The sequence below is a fragment of the Coenobita brevimanus genome, chromosome 52 (genome assembly GCF_032717465.1).
Source record: "Coenobita brevimanus isolate Jiangsu-jjx chromosome 52, ASM3271746v2, whole genome shotgun sequence".
In the NCBI taxonomy this organism is placed as follows: domain Eukaryota; kingdom Metazoa; phylum Arthropoda; class Malacostraca; order Decapoda; family Coenobitidae; genus Coenobita; species Coenobita brevimanus.
The window spans coordinates 27397655-27406063 of NC_137005.1; positions in this window are offsets into that span (position 1 = coordinate 27397655).

An 8409-nucleotide genomic window follows, 5' to 3' on the forward strand; every position below is an offset into this window, starting at 1 on the left:
ATTCCTCTACCTCAGCATTATATTACAATAAGACCATTTCCATGACAGCATTCAGCATTTTGTGGAAAAATTTGGCGTTCTAACTGAAAATGGTTGTGATTTTTGGAATCAGCATGCCAGAAATATCCTTAATCTGGTATGAGCTGCTAGTCAGCAAAAGTGATGTAGACCAGTGTAATCACAACAGTAATCCCTGTCATAACGCCAGCAGTCTATCATCATCAAAAATCCCCCAGGGTCGGCATAAAAAAGCATTATTAACTCACGGGTCGCTGCCCCCCTTCAGGTAATGGACCATTTACCCAGTGTGTTGGCTTTATCTCTGGGGCAAACTGGGGTTCAGCTGTGGGAAAGGTGGGCGCTTGTGTCTGTGTGTTCGTGTGGGTGTTTGTTTGCTTGTGTTGAGATGTCATGTTGACAGTATGTTGGTGTGTGCTGGGAAGTGTGCTGTGCTGTTTTGAGTGTGTGTATGTGTGTGTGTGTGTGTGTGTGTGTGTGTGTGTGTGTGTGTGTGTGTGTGTGTGTGTGTGTTGTTCCTCCTTTTCATGAATACATACTTTTTAGTCCTGTATCAAAATTCATTGCAAAGTACACCAGTCTAAATTGACTCCTATAATTTGTAGCAAAAATATACTGGGCTAAAATTACTTTACCTTTCCTGCTTATCGAAATCCACATCAGATGAACTATTAATAATAATAATAATAATAATAATAATAATAATAATCTGTTTTTTTGTTTCTCAAAAGCGCCAGTTCTTCCTTTGGGAATTCACGAGTGCTCGACACGAATACATTATTTTTACTATTACAAGAATTGTGGCATTTATTGTATGTAATACAAGCTACATCATATATACATGAAAGTGACAATAATTAAACCCTATAATCATCCGTCATAGTACCTCTCTCCAGGTCATAGCATTTTGAAAAAAGAAAGGCTTTCAGCTGTCTCTTAAAGGATTCAACAGTAGAGAGTTGTCTAATGGAAAATGGCAATCTGCTATATAATCTAGGGGCTCTATACGCAAAAGAACGATCAGAGAAAGGTGACTGGTGAATGGCTCCTGGCTCATCAAGACGAAAGGAATCATCTTCACTGCATAACATCACACCCGGGGGTGTCGATGGGAGTTTTAACAATTCAGCAAGATACTTTGGTTCACCACACTTAAGAACCTTGAATGTAATAAGACACAGTTTAAATTCAATTCTAGCCTTTACTGGTGCAACTCAATCAGAAACGGGGTAGTTAAGGTTCTCGGGGGGAGGCCAAAGATAAGCCATGCTGCCCTGTTCAACACAGACTGAACTTTTGTTAGTATTTTATTTGGAAGACCAACCCACAGTGAATTACAATAATCAACACGAGACAAGACCATTACATGGACCAATGTTAAGAGGCACTGTCTATTCAGGAATTTTCTCACAGAATACAGATTTCTGATATGCAAGTTACACCCTCTTACAACCTGATTAATATGTTCTTTGTAATTTAACTTAGAATTAAAATAAACACCCAGATTTCGAACAGAACTGACTGGATGAAGCTGTGACACGCCAATGTTCAAAGCCAGGGCATTGTCAGTGTCATCACCCCTTCTGTTTCCTCTGATGATTATGATTTCAATTTTACCATCATTCAGCTTAAGTTTCCTTTTAGCCATCCAAATCTTAATATCAGACATTAGAGATTCAAACTTTGTCTTAGTATCGTTGATATTTGACATCTTAACATAGAGCTGGGTGTCATCAGCATAAAAACGATAGGACACATCGTGAGCATCAAGTAGAGACGATAAACTACTTGTGTAGATAGTAAATAGAATTGGACCCAAAACTGATCCTTGAGGGACCCCAAATAGAAGGGAAGCAGAATCAGAGCTAGCGTAATCAACAGCCACTCTCTGAGATCTGTCCGACAGATGCGACTTAAGGAGCAAAAGTGCACTATTACGAATGCCATAAAAATACAGATCATCCAAAAATAATTTATGATCTACTGTATCAAAAGCTGCAGACAGATCCAACAGAACTAGGAGAGAGGACATCCCACTACAAGTCTTTGCCCCCAAGTCACTCTGAATCCTTGTTAGTGCAGTTTCAGTTGAATGGTATTTTCTGTGTGCTGATTGAACAACAGGAACAACTCTGTTGTGTTCCAGTAGTGGTACAAGTTGATGGAGTATGGCTTGCTCAATAATCTTCCATAAAAAAGACAGGTTAGAGACGGGACGATAATTTGTCATGCTCTCGACATCAAGGCCAGGTTTATTAATTAGGGGCCTAAGCAAAGCACGTTTCTCAGACTGCACAAAATTACTTTCTAAGAAGCATCTATTTATTATGTTGCAGATAAAGTCTGCAGCGTGCTCATACACATCAGGTAGTTGTGACATGTTACATGGATCGAGTGAGCAAAATGTTTTATTAAGTTCTCTGATATAACATTTGACTTTGTTTACATCCAGCGGATGAAATGTTGAAAGCAAATGATCCCCGGTGCACAGTGGCTGGAAGTCAACTGCGTACGCTTCACTAGGAGAACTGCTGTCTAAATCACTTCTTATGCGAGATATCTTACATGTAAAATATGAAGCAAAATCAGAAGCCAATTGGGTATCGCATACAGAAGTTGGCTTAACAACAACATTCCTCCAACCAACCAAATTGTTCACAACTACAGACAGTTTTTTTTTTCTTTATCACCACCATATGAATCAACTTTATTTTGATAATACCTAGCCTTTTGGGCTTTTGCAGTGTCAAAGACTGCTCTTCTCGCAAAAACATAACGCAAACGATTACTTCGGTCCTCTGCAAGCGCCACTCATGTTCTGCCCTTCTACGTTGTCTTTGCAAAGAATTAATGGATGGACCATACCATAGAGAATCATCACATACAGTGATTGTTTTTATTACCTCAGGACAATAATGGTCAAAAATAGACCTAAGCTAATTGTTGTAAATATCAACCAATTCATCAGAAGAAAGACTGGAAGAATCAATGGAGTTTAAACACTGATCAATTTCAAGACACATCAACTGGCGGTCAACATTCCTGTAATTTCTGAACCTGATGACCTTTTTATATGAAGGGGATTTTGGAACATCAAAACTAAGAGTGATCAGAGCATGATCAGAGATGAGGGGATCAAATGAGTCAACCTCCACATCTGATACGCGCCTGCAACCAAGAGGGGACAAGATCAAATCAAGGACATGTCCTGAGACATGAGTTGGATTACTCACATGATTGAAAAAATTGTTCTGGGTGATCAACTCAAGGAATTCTGAAGAAAATGGTTTCGACTCTGGACTGTCAACCCATTGACTGAAATCACCACAAACAAGAAGTCCTCCAGGTTTAAGAGAAAACCCTTCAAGAAACTGCCCAAACTCCTCCATAAAACCTCGATCTCTGACCGGATGACCTGGTCAATTGACAATTGCAATTCTAATGGTATTCTGATGGAAATTTATTAATACTTCCATAAATTCAAATGAAGATGGGGTCAGGTCTGAGTCAATAAGAGAAACGTTTGCAAGTGCTGCCGAGTAGATGAGTGCTACACCTCCTCCCGGATAGTCAGCAGCAGGCCTGGGAATACTAATAACAGAATGTGTCTTAGGCAAAGCATTACGAATAATATCGATAACAGACTCATACAACCAGGTTTCAGTCAAGCACAAAATGTCAAGCTCGTGCTGATTTAGAGTTTCATTAATATAGTCTATCTTATTACGGATAGAACGAATATTTAAAAGACCCATCCTTAACTGGTTTAAGAGGGACGTAGTCAGTTTTTTGAATGGTCAAAATTGGTGTTTTCAATCAATCTATTCCTATGAGAAGTCATAATTGGACAGTCTCTACTTGATGCAAAATGGTCAACCGACTGTGAATTTTAATTAGCATCTTGATGTCTTAAAGAAGAGCAGTTGATGCATTTGGGAGTATTCCTGTTACTACAATCCTTAGATTTATGGGTTCCAACGCAAAAGACACATTTAGGTTCATCATTTTTCCTAGAACATCTCTCAAATGTATGACCAAAGCCTTGACAGTGATGACACTGTGTAACCCAGAATCTATCGAAAGCGCGGCATCTTGTAAGATCCACATAGATGTAATTGCCCTGTTCTACAATGGAGGATCTCACATCTGGCGACATCTTCAAGACAGCAGTTTTGGTGTCATTCCTTGTTCTTGTGAAGAGAAGGTTGACAGTACAACCTCGATCAATGAGCATCTTAATTTTATTGTTTTTTTCTCAGAATGTTTGGGATGATGTCAGAGTCACCCAAGGAAGAGAATGGCCTGTCACGGTCATTTTAGGCAACATTTTCTTTGGCTCTGATATGCAAAAAGTGCCCTCAGAGCCAAAATGCTCAATCAGCACCCCAGTTGCCACACCTTTGGCCTCAGCTGACGGAAACTTCATTACCAACCCACTAGCCTTGGTCTTAAGAGAGCTATCAACCGGTACTGAGTTAAGTACACCTCTGATGACTTCTGGTCCCATCTGATTTGTCAGGGCATCAGCACCACTCTTTGGTTTCACTATCAGTACATGCTGACTATGAATGGCTTTTTTCTGGCCATGAGCACTGATCTCAATTACATCCCCAGGCAGATCCTTCCCTCCCCCCACGAGAGTCCCGCGAACAGCATCCGCAAGTGACTTGGTCTGATCTTGCGTGACCGCCATGGGTGATGAGACCTTGGTCTCTAGTGCCTCTAGTCTATTTGAAACGTCTCTAATTGCCTGAAAGATTGGCCCAATAACTTTATCTTCAAACTCCTTCTTGGTACTACTTCCTCCACCAGCCAAGACCTTGTCCACTGGTGCAACACACTGGCTACACAGCCAGCAAAAGCCCAGCTGGTGGCTCTTCTTCATAAATGGATAGATGCCTGCGTCCAAATTTTCTCAAGCTATATGAACCCACTCACTGCAGTAGGCGCACTGCAGTGCTTGTGCACTCTTTGCTACAGACCTATTGCAGCGAGGGCACTGGTGTTGTTTGCTCGTGGTAAAAGAGAACAAAAAACAAAACAAAATGACAACAACAACAGCAAAAAGTATATACAATACTACCCGGGATAAACCCGGGTAGCGCCGCTGTATCATTAAATCATGAGGACCGTGAAAACCTAAGGATGAGGGCACCAGGCACACCCCCCAGATTCTCTTCTCGGCTAATCTTCACCATTCATAAGTGTATTCATCGCCATAAAACCTACATCATCGTCTTTGTCGATGTTTTTTCCAGCTGATAAGCATGAAAAAAAGGGGAGAAAATCAAGTACTAGCATATGTCTCTTGCTTTTTTCTTATTTTCTCTGCAACTACTCATCATACAACAATGAGATTGGTCTCATTAGAAAGCTGATAAAATTCTCTATCGGTTTATGTCCTAACATTATAGGGTGTCCGAGAAAACTTTCGAGCTGTGACGTTGGGAATTCATTTAACTGTGCGTGAGTATATATTTTCCTCACCTTAAGGTGCTAGTATTTGATTTCCTCCCCTTTTTTTCATGCTTATCAGCTGGAAAAAACATTGACAAAGATGAAGGTGTAGGTTTTATGGCAATGAATACACTTATGAATGGTGAAAATTAGCCGAGAAGAGAATTTTTGGGGTGTGCCTGGTGCCGTCGTCCTCAGGTTTTCACGATCCTCACGATTTAATGATACACCGCCCCCGTTTGTGTCACCATAATTTAGGAGAAAAAAGAAAACAAAAAAAAAACACAAAGAACAGAAATGGAAAAAAAACAGGTGTCTGCGAGGTCACCACGAGCAGGTGGGGTACGACTTGACTACCCTTCTAGGAAAGGTAACCCAAACCGAGGTGCCACAAAAGTGCTGAGATGGTATTGACAACTTTTTCCAATTCGAGCTTTATAGCAGCAGCAAATACGTCACTTAGGCAAGACCTCATTGGTTACGATACTGCCACTGTGCAAAGCAACAATAAACAACAATAAACAGTTTCCACTAAATATAAGTCCCTATCGCCTATAGCACATTTACACTAACCTTAGAAATATCCCAACCCTTTCAGTTTGGTTGGCGGCCATGTGTAGTAAGACTGGAGTGTAGACTTAACGAGTAACAAAGGAAACTTTGAATATTATGCAACTGTGACTTAGCTGTTGAAAGTCCCCGTTCCATCAGATGAAAGCAAACCTACTGTTGTTCGAATTGTAAAGCTCACTAGGTCGACCGGCATGTACTGATGTAAAACACACACACACACACACACACACACACACACACACACACACACACACACACACACACACACACTAGCGCACTCCCGGGGCAAGTGATACAACACTGTTGCTCTCCGCCCTAGAATAAAAAGTTTATGTATTCCCACGGACTTAGTAAAATTCTTTCATGGATCTTTTGGAGGCCATAGGCCAACTGGAAACCATAGACATAGCCTAACATAACATTACATAGCTAGTTTTCGTAACCACTCTGAATAGCATTAAAATTACTTACTAAACCCCCAAAACTAACCGAGTGATCTTTTGGAGGCCATAGGCCGACTGGAAACCATAGGCATAGCCTAACATAACATTACATAGCTAGTTTTTGTAACCACTCTGAATAGCATTAAAATTACTTACTAAACCCCCAAAACTAACCGAGTCATCCCTACTTGATCGAATTTGACCTAACCTAATCCAGTGCGAGTAAGCATAACCTAACACAACTTCATCTAACCTCCACTCAGTCTGCGACAGAATTATTCCTCCAGCATCCATTATAATTTCACACCAACCTAATAACCTTAACTGATCTGGTTCATGCTTCTGTATTAATAATGATATTAATCTAAGTTCTCCCAACCTAGTCTTTTTTATATGTACCTGACTCTTGGCACCGGCGAAACACACAGTTTCTTGAGGTTCAGGAGTCCTCCTACATGACATACATTGTCACATATCAGAATATCCCCCTCCCAAACCGAATATATGCTATGGCTGTTTCCTGCTGTACTCGTGTAGTGATATCTGTGGAGTTCTTATGACAGACATTATCGGAGGGGGGGGGGGGTTGTAGAGGGTGAGAAATTATCGCTTAAGATGCATTCAAATCACGAAACTGTTCCTAGTCCTAGTCACAGATTCAAACCATGTACATTTAAACAACAGAATGCCTCATTAGGTACTCGGCCATCACCTCCCCCAACCTAATCTAATCTAACACAGTGATGTATATCCTAAACCAGTATAACCTAACCTTATCGAAGCAAACCTATCCTAGCCCAGCCCAGCCAAACCTAAAACAGCTTATCTTCACCTAACCTGACCTAACCTAACAACCTAACTTAACCGATCCTAACCTTACCAAACCTAACTCTATTATTTTTAACTTAGCCTGACCTTTTCTAACCTAGCACCAACTTAACCTAATGTAACTTAACCCAATCAAACGTAAACTAGCCTCTCCTTACTATGTCGAATTTATAAAAATCTAACAAACAAGGTAACTCTAGAAAAGGAGAATGAACAGAGGTGTCAAAAAAATAAAATTAAAGTACATACGAGTATAAACCCATTTTCACTTGACCTCTTACCTAGACAGGGTGGATATACAAACAATGATATTTTTAAAAGCAGTTGTACACCTCTCTCTCTCTCTCTCTCTCTCTCTCATACACACCTATTTTTTTTACTGAGGAATTACATTTCCCAAAACACACACACACACACACACACACACACACACACACACACACACACACACACACACACACACACACACACACAACATTTTACCAGGCACATGCAGTCACCTGCATTTAAATACTGTGGACATCGGCGAGGTGAGAGGGGAGTGGAGATGTTACATACCCAATATATATAAATACCCCCTCCCCTCTCTCTCTCTCATACGTAGAGAATTACGTACAAAGAGAGAGAGAGAGAGAGAGAGAGAGAGAGACTTGTGCCACATATATACATATATATATAATCATCGTGTTTTGATTTCACCTCTTAATAAATTGTTCAGATAGATTTCTTAATGGCTATACCGTTGAGGTGGAGTCGTCATGATTCCAGGGGCTTGAATGATGAGTGGATGAGTGTGTGGCCCATTTCCATTGGACATGCTGTTGATTAGTTCTCCCGCTGTCAGGTTGTTCCCTTTTCTTACGGTCTGCACCCTCCCACTATCCTTTCTTCAGGTGAGAAAATGGCGTAGGATAATGATGATGATGATGAAGACAGAGCAATTTCGGCTTAAAAAGTGTTTAAGTCGAGAATTTGTTTTTATTCCGTCACATTATATTAAATTACGATTTGTGTGTGTAATTCTTTCAGTGCATGTACGCTCTCCCCTCCCCTTCCCTCAGTCTCTCCTCTTTCCTGTTATATTCTTTCT